The 20872-nt window shown below is 38.6% G+C and overlaps 1 protein-coding gene across 1 annotated transcript in view; it reads right to left on the bottom strand.

Annotated features, from left to right (window-relative positions):
• Window positions 1–3210: 3210 nt before the first annotated feature.
• TMEM232 (transmembrane protein 232) overlaps window positions 3211–20872 on the bottom strand; it is a 206965-nt gene continuing 189303 nt past the window's right edge. Inside the window, exon 15 of the transcript XR_013814773.1 lies at window positions 3211–3221. The gene's annotated coding sequence lies outside the window, so the exon portion shown is untranslated. The remainder of the gene's footprint in view (window positions 3222–20872) is intronic.

Here is a 20872-nt window from a genome sequence, read left to right as displayed (position 1 = left end):
GTCCAAGTCAACTGAAAAAGTTTGAAGACCAACAATTACAAGCATTATTGGATAAAGATGCATGTCAAACTCAAAAACAACTTGCAGAAAGATTAAACATTGCTCAGCAAACAATTTCTGATCATTTACAAGCAATGGGAAAGATTTTAAAGGAAGGAAAATGGGTGCCACATCAACTGAACAAAAGACAAATGGAAAACTGAAAAGTCATCAGTAAAATGCTGCTTCAACGGCACAAAAGAAAGTCTTTTTTGGCATCAAATTGTGACTGGCGATGAAAAGTGGATTTATTTTGAGAATCCCAAATGCACAAAATCATGGGTTGATCCAGGTCAACCATCAACATTGACTGCAAAGCCAAATCGCTTCAGAAAGAAGACAATGAATGCTCTGCATTTGTTGGGATCAGGAAGGTGTGGTGTATGATGAGCTTCTAAAACCAGGTGAAACCGTTAATACTGATCACTACCGACAACAAATAATCAATTTGAACCATGCTTTGATCATGAAACGACCAGAATGTTCCAGAAGACACGGCAAAGTAATTTTGCTTCATGATGACGTACCATCACACACTTCAAAACCAGTTAAAGACACATTAAAAGATCTTGCCTGGCAAGTATTAACCCGGACCTTGCTGTTTTCACCAGACCTTGCTCCTTCAGATTGCTACTTATTCCGATCGATGGCACATGCACTTTCTGAGCAACCCTTCAAAACATACAAAGAAGTGGAAAATTGAGTCTCTGAATGGTTTGCCTCAAAACAAGTAAAGTTCTATTGGGACGGTATCCACAAATTACCTGAAAGATGAGGAAATGTGTATTAGCGATGGACATTACTTTGCATAAAGCACTTTTAATGTTTCTCTTGAAATTATCATGTTTTCTTTGATTACAAAATCTGCTATTATTAACCGGTACCCCTAATATGATTTGAAAATATTTTCTCCCATTCTGTGGCTTGCCTTTTCATTTTCTTAATGGTGTCATTTGCAGTATCTATATTTTTAAAATAATGTTCAATTTATCAATATTTTATTTTATAATTATACTTTTAGTGTCATAACTAAGAAATATTTGTCTAACTTAAATTCACAAAGATTTTCTCCAATATTTTATTCTGAAGAATGCACAATTTTAGCTTTTTCGCCCAGATTTATGATCTTTTTTGAGCTTATTTTTGTGTGTTGCATGAGATAAAGTCTTAGATCATTTTTTTAAAAAATATGTGGATGTTCAGTTGTTCCAGCAGTTTTTTTTTAATACCATTCATTCCCCATTGAAATTCCTTGGTACCCTTGAAAAATAAATTATTCGTAAATATAAGGATCTATTTCTGAACATTTGGTTCTGTTTCAGTGATGTAAATGTCTGTTCTGATGCCACCACTACCTGAAACAAGTAGTATGTCCTTTAATTTTGTTATTTTTCAAATTATTTAGCCATTCTAGGTCTTTTGCATTTTCCTATAAATTGTAAGACCAGCTTATCAATTTCTATAAGAAAGCCTGATGGGCTTTTATAGGGATTGAATTAAATTATTGAATATTTTGGGGAGAATTTCCATCTTAAAAATATTTGGTCTTTTTATTGTTGAACAAGATATGTCTTTCAATTTATATAAATATTTAAAAATTTCCCTCAGCAATACTTCATAGTTTTCAAGGTACAGGTTTTGCACTTAAATATTTTTCTAATAACTTAAGTTATTGAATGTAATTTTCTTGATTAACTTTTGAATTTTTCTTTCCTAGAAAGGTAATATACATCAATTTTATATCTTCCTAAATTTGATTATGGACTCTAGTAGGTTTTGGGTAAATTCTCTAGGATATTCTACATACAGGATTATGTTATCTGAAAATAAAGACAATTTTACTCTATCCTTTTCAAAATATATGCCTATAATACTGTATATGTTGTAAGCTCTGAAAACCTCCCTAACGCCATCTCTATCTACTCTACCTTTCATTCAGTCATATCGACCTTTCTTTCAACAAAGCTTATGTACCCTTATTTCTGTCTTATGGTATTTTCCCATGTTAGTCCTTTTTCCTGAAACATTCTTCATCCAAATATTTCATGACTGCCTCCCCTTCATCATTTTTATCCTTCATGTCTCAAGTCAAAAATCATCACTTCAAAATGAACTTTCCCAGGCCATCCTGAGGAATTTAACTCCTCTACAACCATTCTGTATCTTTCTGTAAGCTGTTTGATTCAGAGCATTTACAACCCTCAAATAATCTTATCTTTTTGTACATTATTTCTGTCTCACAACTTTCAATTTGAATGTAATCGTCTTAGATACTATGACCTTGTATATCTTTTCCGCTGGTCAGTCCCGGTGCTGAGAATAATGCCTGCCTAGTAGTAGATGTACTTTTTCTTTCCTTTCTCTTTTTACTGTATAATTAACAAAAGAAAGAAAAATTTAAAGCTGGCCAAGAAAAACTCTTCTAAGAGAGTGATTTTTATACTTTCAGTTATTGCTATAAAGGCGACTGGAAATTATCACAGGGATTAACTGTTCCAAAGGGAAGAAAGGCCATTAAAGAAAGGTAACCTGACACATTCTGACTATGTGTTGGCTCTTTGAAACACTACAGGACATAGTAGTGTCTTAGTGCACTCATGCATGGTATTGGGATTGTCTCAGATCCTAGAGTTTAAAGGAGAGATATTCAATTGTATCTGTACAGATTCTTTCTGTGAATTAGTTTGGGAATTAAGAGTGCAATTTCTAATTCTGGGAGTTTCTGTAAAGCACAGACCAGCTCATGACATATGGGCTTGACCTTTGTTCTTCTGACCTGTGCTCATCCTGTCCTCGCTGCTCGGCCTGATGTCAAAGTATCACCATCCCAGGATGTGATGCTGCAAGGCTAATAGTGCTGACACAGAGCCATGGGGACCACTCTGGTGCACCATAGCATCCACTGTTGAGCCCACCAGATCATTTATTAATTTCCTTGGTGTCATTGTCTTGACAAGTAACTCTGGGAATTCAGTGCATATTTCCCCTTCAGCTAGATGCCACCAGAATATTTGACTCTCTGGATGTGTCAGGCAGTCTCTGTAATTAAATGGCTCAGCATTTCTGTTTGTCAGGGTGATATAAAATAAGGGGAAAAAAATGTTTGCTTTGTGAAGCCCTGCCATAAAACCTTCAGGAAGGATTATACATCATCAGGCCTTTGGCTCCCAAAGGAAACTGCTCTGAAAGACAAAACATATTTAGTGTCAATTTTCAACCAGGAGAAAATTGAATGAAATAAAGTTTGACATATGGAACAGTTTTCCTAAGTTGTTTCAAATATGAGTCACAAGAAAGGTCACTTTGAGGATATGGCAGATCAGTGAGATGCTTCTCATAATTTAAATAGAGCCCAGAGCTGCGTTACCATTGTGTGCTCATGGGTCATGCCATGGACCACTTTCAGTTAAGGATGAAGTGGATCCATTAATCATTTGTGATTGCAGAGTTGGTATTTGTGTCTTACAGTTGCTTCTATAGATAGGGAGACTGAAACTAGATTGGATAATACTTAGTAAGATTATCTCTACCTTCATTTACCTAAGCATCACTTGAAAACAGCCCTTTCACCAAGTATTTTCATTCACATAGAATTTTTAAAAATCCTTCTATACCAGCAAATTTAATACATACAGCTAGACACAGAATGAAATATAACTAGCACAATTGCATCTTCAAGTCATATTAGAAATTCAGTCTATAAAATTAACACTAATATGCTATGATGAAACATAGTTATAATACCAAACCAAAGATGGTAAGAGGAGTATATTTCTTAGAAACTATGGTCACGTATGCATTTTCGGGTGTTAATAAATTAATATGATTAAAATACAACTTCATAAAGTATTCATAGTTGGCTAGCCTCAGTTCTAGATTCAGTATACACCACAGAAGAATTACTTCAGATTCATTTTTTAAACGAATTAGGGTTTACCAAGCCTTGTATCATGCATTTCTTTGCATGGCTATGAATCAAATTAATACACCCTCTTCCTCATTGCCTCCTCCCCTGTTCATAATCCCATTTCCCCAAACACACAATAATATGTAGATTTGTTTCTGTTTTCTTGCAGTTCATGGAAAGTTAAATTACAAGAGATTACAAAGCCAGCATAGTAGCTTTCTGTCCAAATTCACAACCTCAGCAGACACAAGAAATTACTGAATGCATCTTCCCTTGGAGAAGTATGGATAGCAGCTGGAAAAGCAAATTTTCCTCCAGTATGTTAGATATAAGGAAATAAAAGGGAGCTTTTCATTTTACATTTATGAACCCATGTCACTGTCCCCTCACCTAATGCCCAAGCCTTTGTAGATTATACGTCCTTTTTGAGATAATAGCATGCCAATTGAGATTCATAGAGTATAATTGTTCCTTTTGGTGAGAGCAGCCCATCATCACAAGTAGCAACAAGAAACATGCAAAGATACAGGAGCAGATTGCCTTCTTACCTGAGCTCCCCGCACCACGTTTCCTGGGACTTTTTCTGTAGCATCAAAGGCAGTTTTGTGAGTGCTTCTGTGGTTATGTTTCAGCTTCCCACACAGCCCACATGCTAACTCTTAGTGGATTTAAAGCACCAGGCCCTTTAGTATTAGTCATGCTGATCAATTTTAATTGAAAAAGAAATATACATTTTACACAGAATGGCACAAAGTACACCCACCGAAGAAGCTGCTGGTAGGGAGGTCAGAACATTTCCTACTTGCTCCCCTCCTCTTTTGCTGGAGTCGATGTTTCTGGGAGGAAAACACAGAGTAGAGAAGGAGGAGAGGGGGTGCAGGACTGCTGGTCATCTCTGGTTGTCTGCATGGAGAAGGATGTCGCAGCCATATCACCCTCTCTGTTTTATCCTTAAGAGAAATCAAGTCATTGTGTCCTAGAAATAATTAGCACTGTTTGCTAAACATGGAGGCTAAGCATTCCCCTTATATGATCCAATTTCCTCCTTACAGTGAATCTTGGCCTGTGCCTACCTCAACATCCATCTCTATGCTCTGGCCTGGTTGATCTTCACATGCCTCATGCCTTCTTTTTCTATAACCTTCTCTCTTGTCTCTTATAGTCTTGGTACTCAAAGTGCTCTTTGCCTACAACATTTTCTGGATGTCTTTGTATAGCTGGTTTCTTATTTTTCTGTCCTTTTCTCAAATATCATCTTTACTGGACCATCTGGTCTACAATCATTCCTCACCGTCACTCATTATTGCATATCCTGTTACTTCCCCTTACAGCACTTTCCACAGAGGGAAATTATCTTATTTACTTTACTTGTCTGTCTTCTTTCCCAGAATGTAAGCTCTATAAAGGGAGAGGATTTATCTGTCTTCTATCACTGTTGGCTCTAGTGCCACATGTCCTGCACATGGTATCTGTTCATCAGACACTCATGCAAACCAATCTGAAACCAGAATAATTATTATCACTGAATAAATTAGTAAATTGCATTTTAGAGATGCCAACTAACTTGCCTGTAACCACTAAATGACAGTGATAGGATTTGAAACCCAGGTTTTCTTAGCTTAGTTCTAGTGTTACAGGTTGAATGCAGAGCTAGGAACCCCTTTTCCCACAGAATTACCTTGCAGTGTCTTCAAAAAATTTAACTCATTTAGGTAGCTTCTCTGGTGGGAAAAAAAAAAATCTGATCAACAGCTAATCATTTATCTACATGATTTCTCAGACCTCTATCTAAATAATTATTTTTTTATGATTTGCCATTTAAAACAATAAATAAGCAAATAAATTTAAAAATAAAAACCCTCCTTTCCTGAATTTGCTTTTGGATTTGTAAAACCCAAACTAATGGGTTTGTTGTTGTTTTATTTTTAATAACAGCTTTGTTGAGATATAATTCACATAACCATAAAATGTACCCTTTTAAAATGTACAATTCAGTGGTCATTAGAATATCCTCAGTGTTGTGCAACCATCATCACTGTCTAATTGCACAATATTTTAATAGCCATGAAGAAATCTCATACCGTTAGAGTTCTCTTCCCATTTGCCTTCCTCTCAGTCCTTGGCAACCACTAGTCTACTTTCTGACTCAATGCTGGATATTTAATATAAATGGAATCATATAGTTTGGGCCTTTTATGTCTGGCTTCTTTCATCTTATAAGTTTTTAAGGTTTATCCATATTATCACATGCATCAGTACTCCATTCCTTTTACTAGTATATTACAAAATAATATTCCCTATACCACTTTTTGTTATCCACTTATCAGTTGATAGACATTTAGGTTGTTTCCATTTGGGGGCTAATGTAGATAATGTTGTTATGGACAATTGTGTAAAATTTTTTGTGTGGACATATGTTTATATTTTCTTAAGTACACACCTAGAAATAGAATTGCTGGGTCATATATAAACTCTAGGTTTAACTTTTTAAGAAAATGGCAAACTATTTTCCAAAGTGACTACACCATTTTCTATTTCCATCAACAATGTATAAAGGTTTCAATTTTTCTACATCCTTGCCATCACATTTATTATTCATGTTCTTGATGATAATGATCTTAGTGGGTAGGAAGAGGTATCTCATTGTGGTTCTCACTTTCATTTCCTTAATAACTAATGATCATATGTTTATTGATCATTTGTATATCTTCTTTGGAGAAATATCTATTAAATCCTTTGCCCATTTTTTAAATTGGGTTGTCATTTTATTTTTGGGTTATAAGAATTGTTTATAAACTCTGGCTAAAAGTAAGTTCCTTATCAGGTATGTGATTTGAAAATATTCTGTCCCTTTCAGTGGGCTGTCTTTTCACTTTCTTGCTGATAGCCTTTGGAGCACAAAAGTTTTTTTGTTTTTTAATTTCGATGAAGACCAATTTAACTATTTTATATTATACTAGAGGCCCAGTGCACAAATTCATGCACTGGTGGGGTCCCTCGGCCTGGCCTGTGCCCTCTTGCAATCCTGGACCCCTCAGCGGATGTTAGACTGCCGGTTTCAGTCCAATCCCTGCAGGCCAGGCTGAGGGACCCCACCGGTGCACAAATCCATGCACTGGGCCTCTAGTATGCATATAAGATCTTTGGTTAATCTCTTCCCACACTCCCCCCTTCCCTCTAAGATTTGTCATTCTGTTCCATGTTTCCATGCCTGTGCATTGAGTGTCTGCCCCCTGGTGGTCAGTGTGTGCCATAGTTACCGGTCGAATGGTCGAATGTTTCACTTGGGCTTACACACACACACACACACACACACACACACACACACACACTAGAGGCCTGGTTCACGAAATTTGTGCACAGGGAAGGGGGTGTCCCTCAGCCCAGCCTGCACCCTCTCCAATCTGGGACCCCTCGAGGGATATCTGACTGCCCGTTTTAAGCACTAACATTACTGTTTTGGTGTGCTCCATCTAAACGGACAGTCGGACATCACTCTCACAATCCAGGACTGCTGGCTCCCAATGGCTCATCTGCCTGCCTTCCTGATTGCCCCTAACTGCTTCTACCTGCCAGCCTGATCACCCCCTAACCACTCCTCTTCCAGCCTGATTGCCCCTAACTGCCCTCCCCTGCAGGCCTGGGTCCCCCCCCCCCCAGCTGCCCTTCTCTGCAGGCCCAGTTGCCCCCAACTTCCCTCCTCTGCCAGCCAGGTCACCCCTAACTGCCCTCCCCTGCAGGCTTGATTGCCCCCAACTGCCCTCCCTTGTTGGCCTGGTCCCTCCCAACTTCCCTCCCCTGCTGGCCTGATCGCCCACAACTGCCCTCCCTTGAAGATCTGGTTCCTTCCCTGCTGGCCATCTTGTGGCAGCCATCTTGTACACATGGGGGCAGGATCTTTGACCACATAGCGGCAGCCATCTTGTGTGTTGGAGTGATGGTCAATTTACATATTACTCTTTTATTAGATAGGATAGAGGCCTGGTGCACAGGTGGGGGCTGGCTGATTTGCCCTGAAGGGTGTCCTGGATCAGGGTGGGGGTTCCCTTGGGGCATGAGGCAGCCTAGGCGAGGGGCCTGTGGTGATTTGCAGGCCAGCCACGCCCCCTGGCTACCCAAGCGGAGGCCCTAGTATCTGGGATTTATTTATCTTTTATAATTGAAACTTTGTAGCCTTGAGTGGAGTCCACGGCCAGCCAGGGTGTGCGGGAAGCTTGGCTTCCTCCATTGCCAGGGAAACCCAAGCCTCCTGCTTGCTCTGTGGCCACAGCTGTCTTAGTTGGGTTAATTTGCATACTCGCTCCTGATTGGCTGGTGGGCATGGCTTGTGGTGTGGCGAAGGTACGGTCAATTTGCATATTACTCTTTTATTAGATAGGATAGTTCATTTGTGATTTTGGTGTCATATCTAAAAAGCCATTATTTCATCAAAAGTCACAAAGATTTATACCTATTTTTTTCCCAAGTGTTTTATAGTTTTAACCCTTACATTAGGTCATGATCCATTTGAATTAATTTCTATATAATGGTATGAGTACAATTTCATTTTGTTCCTTTTGTATGTGGATATCTACTTGACCCAGCATAATTTGTTGAAAAAACTATTCTTTCTCTGTTGAATTGTCTTGGTACCCTTGTCAAAAATTATTAGACCACATAAGTAAGGTACAAAACTATTTCTGGTACAAAACTATTTTTATCACCTTATTTTCTGAAAATGTCTTGGTTTTAGAGTAGTAAGTTTCAGATCCCTATCCTGAGAATTTCAAACCACATTCATTGGACAACATACTCTTTATTTATGGTTCTCAAGTGTTGTCTTAGGTGGATTTTCCCAGCAGCAGATTCTAAACCAGGATTTAAGTGCAAGTTTTTTTTTTACTTAGGAGAAATAGGAACATGGATGGGATGGAAGACAATAATTAGAGTACTGTATTATTAAGACAAACCCTCTAGAGTGGGCAACCGGAGGTCAATATTGTGGGGAAGCACTAAGAAATTACCAAAATATTGCTCCAAGTTTTTATACTATCTGAGAGATGACAACCTGTAGTGTTTTATACATCTCCTGATTGTCATTGGTTGAAGCTTGCTCCTGAGATTGTTAATTCTCTGGAACATCCAGCCTGTGTGTACAGGGGAAGAGGGGCTCTCTACAGTGCTTGAAGACGCCTTTAAGCACACAAAGGCAGATACTGGCATTCAAAAAGTCTGGAGCACACCAAAACAGTAATGTCAGAGGGTATAGGAAAGGCATGGGTAATGTCTATTCCATGAACAAAGAGAGATTTTATTTTTCAGAGGGTGCTTAAAACTCAGGCCCTACTTAAACACTATAAACCTCTACCCCAACTACCACTTCTAGAGGAAGGCAGTAGGAATATGAAGCACGAAAAAAATACCAAGATACTATACTTGCAGCAGTATACCATTTTCAGCTGACATACTAGAGAAAATGAAACAATTCAAATGTCATACATACAGCTGGAGGGGAAGACACTTTTATATTTGAGGTCACTGACTTAGTTAGGAATCTTAGGTTGCAAGAGACAAAAAGTAAATTTGCTTAAACAAAAGAGAATTCTACTGGTTCATGTAATCAAACTATAGAAAGAGCAGGGGCAGCTGGCCTTTGGGACATCTGGAACTAGGGCCTCAAGTACAGTTATGATTCTGTCTCTACATCGTAGCTTCTTAAAATATGTAACTTCTCTAAAGCAGAAGGAATATGACTTTCTGCTGCTCTTGGCTCGGTTCCTTTTAGCCACCAAATTATAGACAAATGGGCACTTCTCTGGCAATGCAATTAAAAAATATTCATAGGAAGCAACCTACTCTGATATCATGGCCTGTTTTAACCATTCTGTCCAGAAGGATGTTGCTCTGATTTGGTTCATGTGGCCAGAGGGTAGAGCCTGTTACCAGAAGAAAAGCTGGGCAGTTGAAGCAAAGAACCATTGATTTCTGGGGAGGTTACAATGCTGCCTAGTTAACAAGAGCTGTTCAGCTGTTTTAGATATAAGTGAGTAACATCAAATATCAAATAATCAGTTTTCAAGCAAAGATTAGAATGAGAAAGAGTCTAAAAATGCCTGGGAAACTCCGAAGTGTTTCCTTCATCATTTCCCAATAATTATCACCATTTATATCTCCCAGGAATCATCCAGACAGCAACAAGACCCACCAGCCATTTCTGGGAAGGGCGAGTCTGACTGTTTGCTTTGAGGGAGCAATCTCTTTAAGAAAAAAATAAGAACATTGAAACTACTTTTACTAGTGATGTGATAAACATAGCAAGTAGTTACATGCTAATTCAGGCTATCACCTTTAATTAGGATTTGGGGAGGCTGAGTTCTGCTGTCTTCAGTCTTTGGAGATGAGCACTCATGATCAAAGAGCTCTCTTCTTTAAATAATTTAAATAGATACCCATTTTAATTAAAGTAGATATTGAATATTGGATATGAAAATGGCTGCTTTTTTTAAACCTTTAGATTTGGCTGCTGCTGCTTAAATGAATAGGTCCCTGTATGGAAGAAAAAGCATTGGAATAGTTCCTCTTCAGGGCTGAGGATCAAGTACACTCATAGCTGAAGGCCTTCTGTGATCCCAACAGCTCCCTTGGATGGAGCAGGTGGGAGGAACCCCTTCCAGAGTTAACCTGTGGGTCACTGTACAGGTCTCAACATCTGACCGAGGACAAAGCAATCTGGTTTGGGCAGGGAGGAGAGAGAGAGAGAGAGAGAGAGAGAGAGAGAGAGAGAGAGAGAGAGAGAGAGAGAGAGAGAGAGAGAGAGAATGAGACTGGATAACATAGAGCAAATTTTATTTACTTATATTTTCTGATGTCCATGTGCCCACAGACTTCTTTCTAGGCCTCTAAAAAGAACTGTGCTACTGTGCTCTTTTTTCTCCTCCTCCTCCTACTTTTTTTTCTTAAATGTTTATAGATCCTGATTAAACTCACCAGTCTAATGTGATTTCATTTATCTAGCATTTCACTGAAGTGGAAAGGACAGATTAAATTCACTGCCACTCATTTTACAGGTAGATTCCATTAATCAATGAAAATATCAATGAAAAATCATAAAAATCAATCCAGAATAATACCCTTCTAGATGTTCATGAAAACCCAATAGCATGCTGCAGCCGCCCTCCAATGAGGATTCTCTATGGATTCCCATTCACTGAGTCTGACTTGCATCCTGTCCTTTTCATACTCTGTGACTGCTCATCTCTGTCATTCCACAGGTCTAGCTCCCTTGCTCTGAGTAACTTTTGGCCATCCATCACCAACTTGACTCTTGGCATTTCCTTTGAGATGGGCTTTAACCGTTGTTTCCTGGTTTTATGCACTGGACATTTGGGCAAGAATAGCTGTCTTTCAATCACAGGTTCCCAAAGCAGGCTGCCATCTTCTCTTCTCTACTTGGCCTTTACCTCACAGAAGGAGGATCTCATACAAAGGGGTTGGACAACATGTACAAAACAATTTTGTTAAAGGAAAATAAATAGAAATTAAGACTTCCAGTAAATTAAGGCAGTGCAAGGAGAATATGGGTGGGACATGCAGAGGCAGTGGGTGGCTAATTCCGTAAAGATGAACAAGGTGTTTGAAGAATGCCAGTGATTTAGGGTGGTTATTGTCACACTGACTGAGTCAGAAGGTAATGTGAGCTTAATCATGGTGGAGAAGAGAAGAGTAAAGGAGATGATGGAAGAAGGCTCAAAGCAGGAGGGTGTGCAAAGTGAGAAACATTAAAAACATTTTTTTCCAAGACATCCAGGAGGTTGAGATACAGTTCACTTGGGCTTCTGTTTTCCCTAACACCAGCAAATTAATGTGTGGCTGAGCATAGAACCCATACATCCAGGGTAACAAGATGATGAGTTTGAAACCATTCTCTTTCAAAACTAATCAAAGGTACTTGATAACTCTGGGTACAAAATTTGTGCTAAAATAAAAGTAAAGTTTGTTTTAACCATTGCTTCGAATTCTGAAATGAAGCTCAGCTGGCATAAAAATTCAACGTCAAGAGAACACAAACATACTGCATGACCTTGCATTAGAATAAGCCTCCCAAATGACTAGAGGTACTATAAATTGAGCAAGAATCAGGCTCTTGTCTAAATGCCAATACCAGACAGGTATCAAGATTACCACGTTTCCACTGGGGCTCAGGAAAACACTGACACTAGAAATAAATGGGCCACTGCCTGTCAATGCCCAGAAGCCCACGTTCATCCTTTGTTCTGCCACAGTGAAATTCATAATAAAATGTGAACAAAAATAAAGAGCAAGTCAGGCCTATTCATATCAGAATAAGTGTCTGCTAGGATGATCCTATGCCCCAAACACTGGCAATCCTGGTACATGCATACATCTGTCAGAGAAGGGTGCATTCTGTGAGGTGTGAGGACTGACCTGCAGATTGGCATCTCCTGTCCTTGGGGAACATTAAGAGATAAAAGATGACTGCACGTTTCCTGAACATTCCCATAGCCAACTGAGCTTTTTGTATCTAAGCCACTCTCTTTCATCCTCGCTGTTCTTGCTACTGCCCTCTCCCTATTCCATGACTATCATATCTCTGTACAGAAGAGAAAAATGAAATGTGTAGGTTTAAATGGTGTCATCTCACTGCAGGAGGGTTCTACCTCACAGAAGAGAATGATCAAGTATTTCGCCAAAAGGGTTTCCTCTAATTCCTGCAAATGAGAAGGCTTGGAGGATGTCATAGTCTGCCACCTTGTACACTTTGCAGAGTGACCCTTCTTTATTCCTCTCTGGAGATGGGTCAACCTTGGCTCAGTTTTGCAGTCCAGCTATTAATCTTTCTTGCCTTCTCTTTATACCCAACCATGTCTTTTTTTTTTTTTACTTTAAAGAAAACTTTGAAGTAGACAGAGTCAAGTGATGGGCGATGAATGGCCGAAGGAGCATTGAAATACCCCCTGTGAGCGCCTCACCCAAAGACACAGGAAAGCCAAAGGAAGGACCTCTGTGGCTATCAGAACCTAGTCATGTATAACATGAGCAGCTGGATGTGGGACTCTGAATTCCTCTTAAAATACATTGTTTTGGCCATGTGATGGTTTAGTGATAATGTTTTTGTAATAATAGTGTGATAGCCAAAGTCCAGGTCCCCGAACTAAAGCAGAGAATTTGCTTGCTGACAATGTTCACCTTTGGGAAGAGTCACCTGCCATGTGCATGGTGACAGTTTCAAAGAACTAGCCTAGTTCTTCCCAGCAACATTACAGCACACACACCATAGGCATTCATTGCCTCTGACAGGAATTAGAACCAGAGGAGTTCCTTCAAGACACTGCTGTCACAATGATGCCACAGAGGTTTAGAACGTTTGTTTGTATTAGCTTGTGTATATGTAGCACTAGATGCCTGCTTTATTTTATTCCCTCTGTCTTGCAATAAACTATCATGGCAGGGATGGCCTTTTGTGCTACATTGCTTTGTAAGTATGCCCTGAAGCTAATAAGCATGGGCATGTCTGATGAATATGATGAGATAACTGTGTCAAATGCTGCTGGAGAAAGGCTGGTACATGTCTATGAGCAAAGAAGTCTGAGGCTCCCATATGAATAAGAGTGTGTGTGTGTGTGTGTGTGTGTGTGTGTGTGTGTGTGTAAGCGGAGAGAGAGAGAGAGAGAGAGAGAGAGAGAGAGAGAGAGAGAGAGAGAGGCTTGAGTGAGACATATCCTGCATGCATGCATTCATTCATTCAATCAATTATGCAACAGGTATTTACTGGGCCAGTGTGCCAGGTGCAGGGGATAAAATGAACAAAATATTAAAGTGACTATGCATGCCCTTATCCTATCTAATAAAGAGGTAATATGCAAATTGACCATCACTCCAACACACAAGATGGCCGTCCCCATGTGGACACAAGATGGTCACCACAAGATGGCCGACAGGGGAGGGCAGTTGTGGGCAATCAGGCCTGCAGGGGAGGGCAGTTGGGGGTGACCAGGACTGAAAGAGAGGGCAGTTGGGGGGGACCAGGCCTGCAGAGGAGGACAGTTAGGGGTGACCAAGCCAGCAAGGGAGGGCAGTTAGGGGCAATGGGGCCAGCAGGGGAGCAGTTAGGCATCAATCAGGCTGGCATGGGAGTGGTTAGGGGGTGATCAGGCTGGCAGGCGGACGTGGTTAGGGGCAATCAGGCAGGCAGGCAGGCAAGCGGTTGGGAGCCAGCAGTCCTGGATTGTGAGAGGGATGTCCGACTGCCCTCGAGGGGTCCCAGATTAGAGAGGGTGCAGGCTGGGCTGAGGGACAGACCCCCCCCTGCCCCCATGCACAAATTTTGTGCACCGGGCCTCTAGTAGAGTTTATAATCTAATAGGAGAGAAAGATATTACTCATATGATAGGCAGTACTAGTTGGAAAGGAAATGTAGTGTGCTGGATAATGCACAGATCTTGGGTTAAATAATGACATGAATTTGGTTAGAGGTTTTGAAAAGGAAAGTTATAATTATGTGCTCAAGCATATTTAGGGATATTGTAGACATTATATTTTCTTGATAAAAGTAGAATCTATCAATACAGTAGAATTAGATGAAATTGCTTTTGTCAAAAGAACATGTTTGATTATCAAGATATTTAGAGATTAAGTCAAGATAAAAGTGTACAAATGGTACTGCACTGATTTTGACAAGAGAATCATAATTACTGAGGGAGAGTGTGCAGGAGCTTGGGTAGGGCTAGAGAAATAAACCAAATGCTGGATGGATGAAAAAATACATGTAGAGCTTTTATGCTTAAGGATCTATTGAGCTTGGTGCATGTCATTGTGTCCCTTACATGTGCATTTTTAGCCTAACTAGAGAAACAATGAAAAGCTCACATTGCTTTGTCTGCCCTACCAGTCAGCCTTTTTGACTCTTTTGTATAAGGAATTTCTCATACAAATGGCAGAGGTCATTTTCTAGATAGTGTTATTGAATTAGTTAGGGTTGTTAGCTATGTGGCAGCCTGTTTCAATTGCCCTTCAAAACCCTTGCCTCACAAAAGAGGACTGAGTCAACACTATGAGAGGCAGAAAAGGAATAGATTCAGGGTGGGACAAAATTGTTTTTATGGCCCTAACTGGTTTGGCTCAGCGGATAGAGCGTCGGCCTGTGGACTCAAAGGTCCCAGGTTCGATTCTGGTCAAGGGCATGTACCTTGGTTGCGGGCAAATCCCCAGTGGGGAGTGTGCAAGAGGCAGCTGATCGATGTTTCTCTCTCATCGATGTTTCTCTCTATCCCTCTCCCTTCCTCTCTAAAAAAATCAATAAAATATATTTAAAAATTGTTTTTATGGAAAATAATACAATAATTAATAACTCATATAAGAATAAACTTCGTTTTGTGTACTCATAACTATAACCTCACATTTGTCCCACCCTGTAGATTAAGGAGCCAAAATCTTGAAAAACTGAGCCAAGAAGCAGAAAGAGCAACACATGGCTAAGAAGGTCAGCATCTTGGTGAAAGGATATACATGGTTTGATGGGCTGAATAAAACTTAGGTGTAGATGTCCTCCAACTCAGTCATATAAATAAATTAGTCAATTCAGGCGGCTATCACAAATTACCGTAGACTGGGTGGCATAACCAGCAGACATTTATTTCCCCCAGTTCTGGCGGCTGGGAAATCTATGATGGAGGTGCGGGGTAATTGGGATCCTGGTGAGAACTTGCTTCCTGGCTTTGCAGCAGCTGTCATCTTGCCCTGTGCTCACGTAGTGGAGAGAGACAGCGAGCTCTGGTTTCTTTCTCTTTTTATAGGAGCACTAATCCCATCCTTTGGGTCTCAGACTCATGACCTGATCTAAACCCAATTACCACCTAAAGCCCCCACCTCCAAATTAGGTGGTTTCAAGCTATGAATTTTGGGGGACACAACATTCAGTCTATAACAACTACATTCAATATTTTTGTTCCAGTGACCTAACATGGAGTCACTCTGTCTGCATAATCACTGTATTTATATGTCTGTATCTAGAAGAGACTACATGTTGTCTCCCAATATTTCATTTTCTCTCTTTCAATAGCAATGGAATACCTAATATTTAGAAGTGAGTTAATTTACACATATTTTGTGATTTTCTAGATTGTCTTCTCTTATTGATTTCTAGGTAATTCTGTTATGGTCTGAAACTATACTTTGAATAATTTCAATCCTTTAAATTTGTTGAGGTTTGTTTTATAGTACAGAATATGGTCTATTTTGAAGACTGTTTCATGTGCACTTGAAAAGAACATATATTCCGCTGTAATTGGGTGGAATTTCCTAGAAAAGTCAATTAGATAAAATTGGTTGATAGTGTTTTTTGGATCAACAATATCCTTACTCATTTTCTATCTACTTGTAATTCTGGATTTATATTTTTCTTTTCTTTCAGTTTTTACCTTATGTATTTTGTAGCTTTGTTATTGGGTATTTAAATATTAAGTTCTTTTTGAAGTATTTACTCCTTTATAATCATGGAAGATAATAAATAATATTTATTCTAAATAATATTTCTTTCTCTGGTGATAGTAATATAGCTACTTTTTTATTAATATTTACATGATATATCTTTTTTCATCTTTTTTTACTTTTAACCTATGTTTTTATAAATGAATTGATTTATTATAGATATCATATAATTGGAATTTAATTTTTTTAATCCAGTATAATTTTTTGTCTTTCTATTGGTGTTTTTAGACAGCTTATATTTAATGTAATTATTTATATGTTTGGATTAAAGAATATGATCTATTTTCTATTTGTTCCATTTGTTCTTTGTTCCTTTCCCCTCATTTTCTGCCTTCTTTTTAATTTTTGTTTAATTTTTTTTAATCTTTATTGTTGAAAGTATTACATGTATCCCTGTTTTTTCCCCATTGACCCTTCTAGCCGCCCCCAAATGCTGCCCCAGCCTTCACCACACTATTGTTTGTGTCCATGGGTTTTGCATATTTTCATATAAGTTCTTTGGCTGATCTCTTTTCATTTTATAATTATTCTATTATATCACCACTATTAGCTTATTGTTTATACTCCTTTTAAATATTTTGGTGATTGATCTAGAACTTCTACATCAAATAATTTATTAGCACTTCACAATAGTAAAAGGCCCTCATAACAGTATAGTCTCAATAACTTACTTTTTTAAAAAAATATATACTTTTATTGATTTCAGAGAGGAAAGAGAGGGAGAGAGAAAAGTATCAATGATGAGAGAATCATTGATTAGCTGCCTCCTGCACGCCCCCTATTGGGGATCGAGCCCACAAGCCTGGCATGTGCCCTTGACCAGAATCTAACCCAAGACTCTTCAGTACGCAGACCAACACTCTATCCACTGAGCCAAATTGTGCTATTGTTATTTTCTGTGCTATTGTTGTCATATGCTTTACTTTTAGATGTGCTATAAACACACAATACATTGTTATTATTTTACTTTAGACAGTCATTTCTCTTTTATGACCAATTTAAAAATAAGACAAACTGATATTTATGTTTAACTACATATAATGCATTTTCAGTATACTTTCTTTCTTTGTGTAGAGCTCAGTTTTATTGGGTAGCATATTATTTCTACCTGAAATTTTTCCTTTAATACTTATTTTAGTGTTTATAATTTTGCTATTAATTTTCTCATATTTTGTTTGAGGAAAGTCTATTTCTTATTTATTTTCAAAAATATTTCATATAGAATTCACATACAGAATTCTGAGTTGACAAATTTTTTGTACCTTCGTCACTTCTGGTTTGAATAGTTTCTAATGAGAAGCCTGTAATTCTATTTTTTCCCTGTATATATAGTATCTTTTATATCTGATTTTCAATAGTTTTAATATAATGTTCCTACATGTTTTTGTTCATCTAGTTGCTTATTTGTTAGTTTATTTTTGTATATATCTTGCTTGATGTCCTCTCAGTTGAACTTCTTGGATCTGTCATTTTATGTATGTCATAAATTTTGGAAAATTCTCAACCAGTATTTTTAAAATATTTCCTGTACTGTTTCCTCTCTCTTTCTCTCTCTCTCCATTTTTCTCTTTGTGTTTTAGTTTGATTAATTTATACTGGCTCACCTTTAAGCTCAAGTTCACTATTTCTCTACTCAGCTATATTGAATCTACTGATAGGCACATTGAAGGCATTCTTTGTCACTCTGCTTTACATATCTAGCTTATCTACTTCTATATTTTTATCTCTTCTCAATTATTCATCTGATCTGCCATGTTATTCACCATTTTCTTTAGAACTTTTACTCTATTGATGATATAAATTCTCTATTGGTACATCCACATCTGTGCATATCTGAGTCTGATTCTGTCGATTGCTTTGTCTCTTATGGTAGGTTGTTTTTATATGTGTTTTTGTATGCCTCATAAATTTTTGTTGGAATTGGCCATCTTGTGTAGGACAGGAGAATCTGAGGTAAAAAGAAAATGTTTAGGCATATAAATGGACATATCTTGCCCTAATTGGCTTGACTCAGTGAATAGTATTGGCCTGGGGACTGAAGGGTCCCGGGTTCTATTCCAATCCAGGTCGCATGCCCGGGTTGTGGGCTCAATCCCCAGTAGGGGTTGTTCAGGAGGCAACCAATCAGTGGTTCTCTCTTATCATTGATGTTTCTATCTCTCTCTCCCTCTCCCTTCCTTTCTGAAATCAATAAAAATATTTTTATAAAAATAAAAAACATAAATGAACACATCTCTTCTTCTAGGCTTAGTGTGAAGTTGTATGTGTCTGTGTGTGGTGGGAATGATTGGGTCATTATTGTCATGAGTTTAGATGGATTTTAGAGTTATTGCAATGATTACTGTCAGTATAACATAGGCTTTAAATCATGTGGACTGGTTTGCCAGAGAGATTTTCTTAAAAGTCTCTTTCACCCTCATTTTGGTCTTCCCTTTAATCTATGCCTCAGAAGGGGTCTTTCTGCATGCTTTTTCCCATCTTCAAGCAGTAAACCACTGGCAGTTGTTACTCAATGCTCATTAGCCTGGTGAGTGGGTTGGTGGCATTCTCTGTTGTTTTAAGTCTCAGTTGTAGGCAGGCACGGTGTTCCTGAGTCTTGGGTCTTCCTCAGTGATTCTTCCCCACTCCTAACTATAGGTTTGGGCCCAGCAGGTATTTCTCCTATTCCTCGCTTAGGTGTGGAGGGTTTTGTTTTGTTCCCTTCCCCTGGCATCAAACTTCTTTGAGAAGTTTTCACAGTGGACTAGGGATATGAAGTTGTTTCCCTCCCTCCAATAGTTTAAACCTCTTATTTCACAGAAGATATAAGGGAAAATTATCTGTGCTTCCACCCCATTGCCCTTGCTACTCCAGGGCCTGTATCACAAGGGACACATTTTTAGGACTCTTGCTGATATTTTGTGTGAGCACCTGGTCCTTCGCAGAAAAGCCTGTGATAAGTGCAAGTTCTCTACTACATTCTTTTCCCCCTTATGTTGGCCTATAGCAATTCATTGAGTAATTACTAGCAAGTTGAATTTCCACTTGTGACAGATAGCATCTGTCCCATGTAAGCAAGTGCTCATGTCCTAACTCTTCTTGAATGGCTTTCTTTATATTTCTGTTAGGTTGGTAATCATTAATTTCCTGCATGGATTGAGAAAAGTTATGGATTTTCAGATTGTTTAGCATTTCTGCTGCTGTTCCTTCTGCTGCTGTAGTTGTTATTTTTGTAAATGCAGGAGGAGTGGGTGCTCTTTACAGCATTCTACAGCCTAAGCAAAATGCAAGTCCCAGAATACACAATATTTAGTTGGGCATGTGACCAGTTGGAATTAAGACTCCATTTCTTGGCCTCTCTTAGGGTTAGATCTGTCCAATTATGTGCACATGGAAGTTGTAAAATTCTAGCAAATATACTTAAAGGGAGAAGGAGCATGTTTTTCTCCTTCCCATTCCTTGTTCTGCTGACTCAAATGCAGACATAAGATCTGGATCTGATGCAACCATCTTGCAACTTGAAGTGAATTTAGGAAAAGAGGGCAGTCTTGGTACTACATAGAAGTACCAAGATAGAAGGAGCCTCATATAAGCATTGGGTAACCTATATGGATATTCACCTTATAGAAAAATAAATAAATAAAATAACCTCTAACTTGTGTAATTTACTGGATATTTTCTTTGATTGCTGAACCTAATTCTAATATATAAATTTTATAAGCATTCAGTGATGAACAATTAGTATCAAGATGAGTACTATTCTGCTGGTTAGCATGACTGATGCAATAGACTTTCTCTCTCTCCATCCCCTCATCTTTAGTACCCAGTACCTAGCTCAGGGACTCACATGTCACTGGTGCTCAATAAATATTCAGTAATGAAAAATTCAGTCATACCATCTGACTATAACTTCTCCAAACTATACATTTGTGCTGCTATGTTTCTTATATTCTTTTATATAATCATGACTTATAAGTACCTCCTCAAACACCCCATTTAACCCCACCTTCAATCCTCAGTCAAAGATATATAATTAACAGAATGATTTACTATTCTTTCTTTTTGTTTTTTTCCCTTTTAGGGATGTAAAGAAAGCCGAAAAGGTGAGAACATGTCTACAGGGGAGAGGAAGAAGAGAAGCAGGAAGCTGAAAGACTCATAACTTTAAAAACGGACCCTTATAAATAAGAGGTGACTCCTGGTCATCTACTGGGATAACTCTTTGATTCTGGTTGAGCATTGGGCCATAAAAGTGTTCTTGGAAGAAATATTTCCTTTTCTTTTCCAGAAAGCTACTATCTTCCAGTTATTTATATCCCACGTTGAAGAGAAAAACAGTAAGACAGTTCTGCAATCTGTCACTGGACATAGAGCAAATGCTTGAAGATCTTACCGAGTCACCAAATGTGGCCTGAAAGCACCTGTGCCATTTTGGGTAAATTTGAAATTTCTCAGGACCAG

This window comes from Cnephaeus nilssonii, assembly GCF_951640355.1.
Source record: "Cnephaeus nilssonii genome assembly, chromosome: 2".
Classification (NCBI taxonomy): Eukaryota; Metazoa; Chordata; class Mammalia; order Chiroptera; family Vespertilionidae; genus Cnephaeus; species Cnephaeus nilssonii.
Note: the sequence above shows the minus strand (reverse complement) of the source record. Positions and strands in the feature narration are given on the sequence as shown.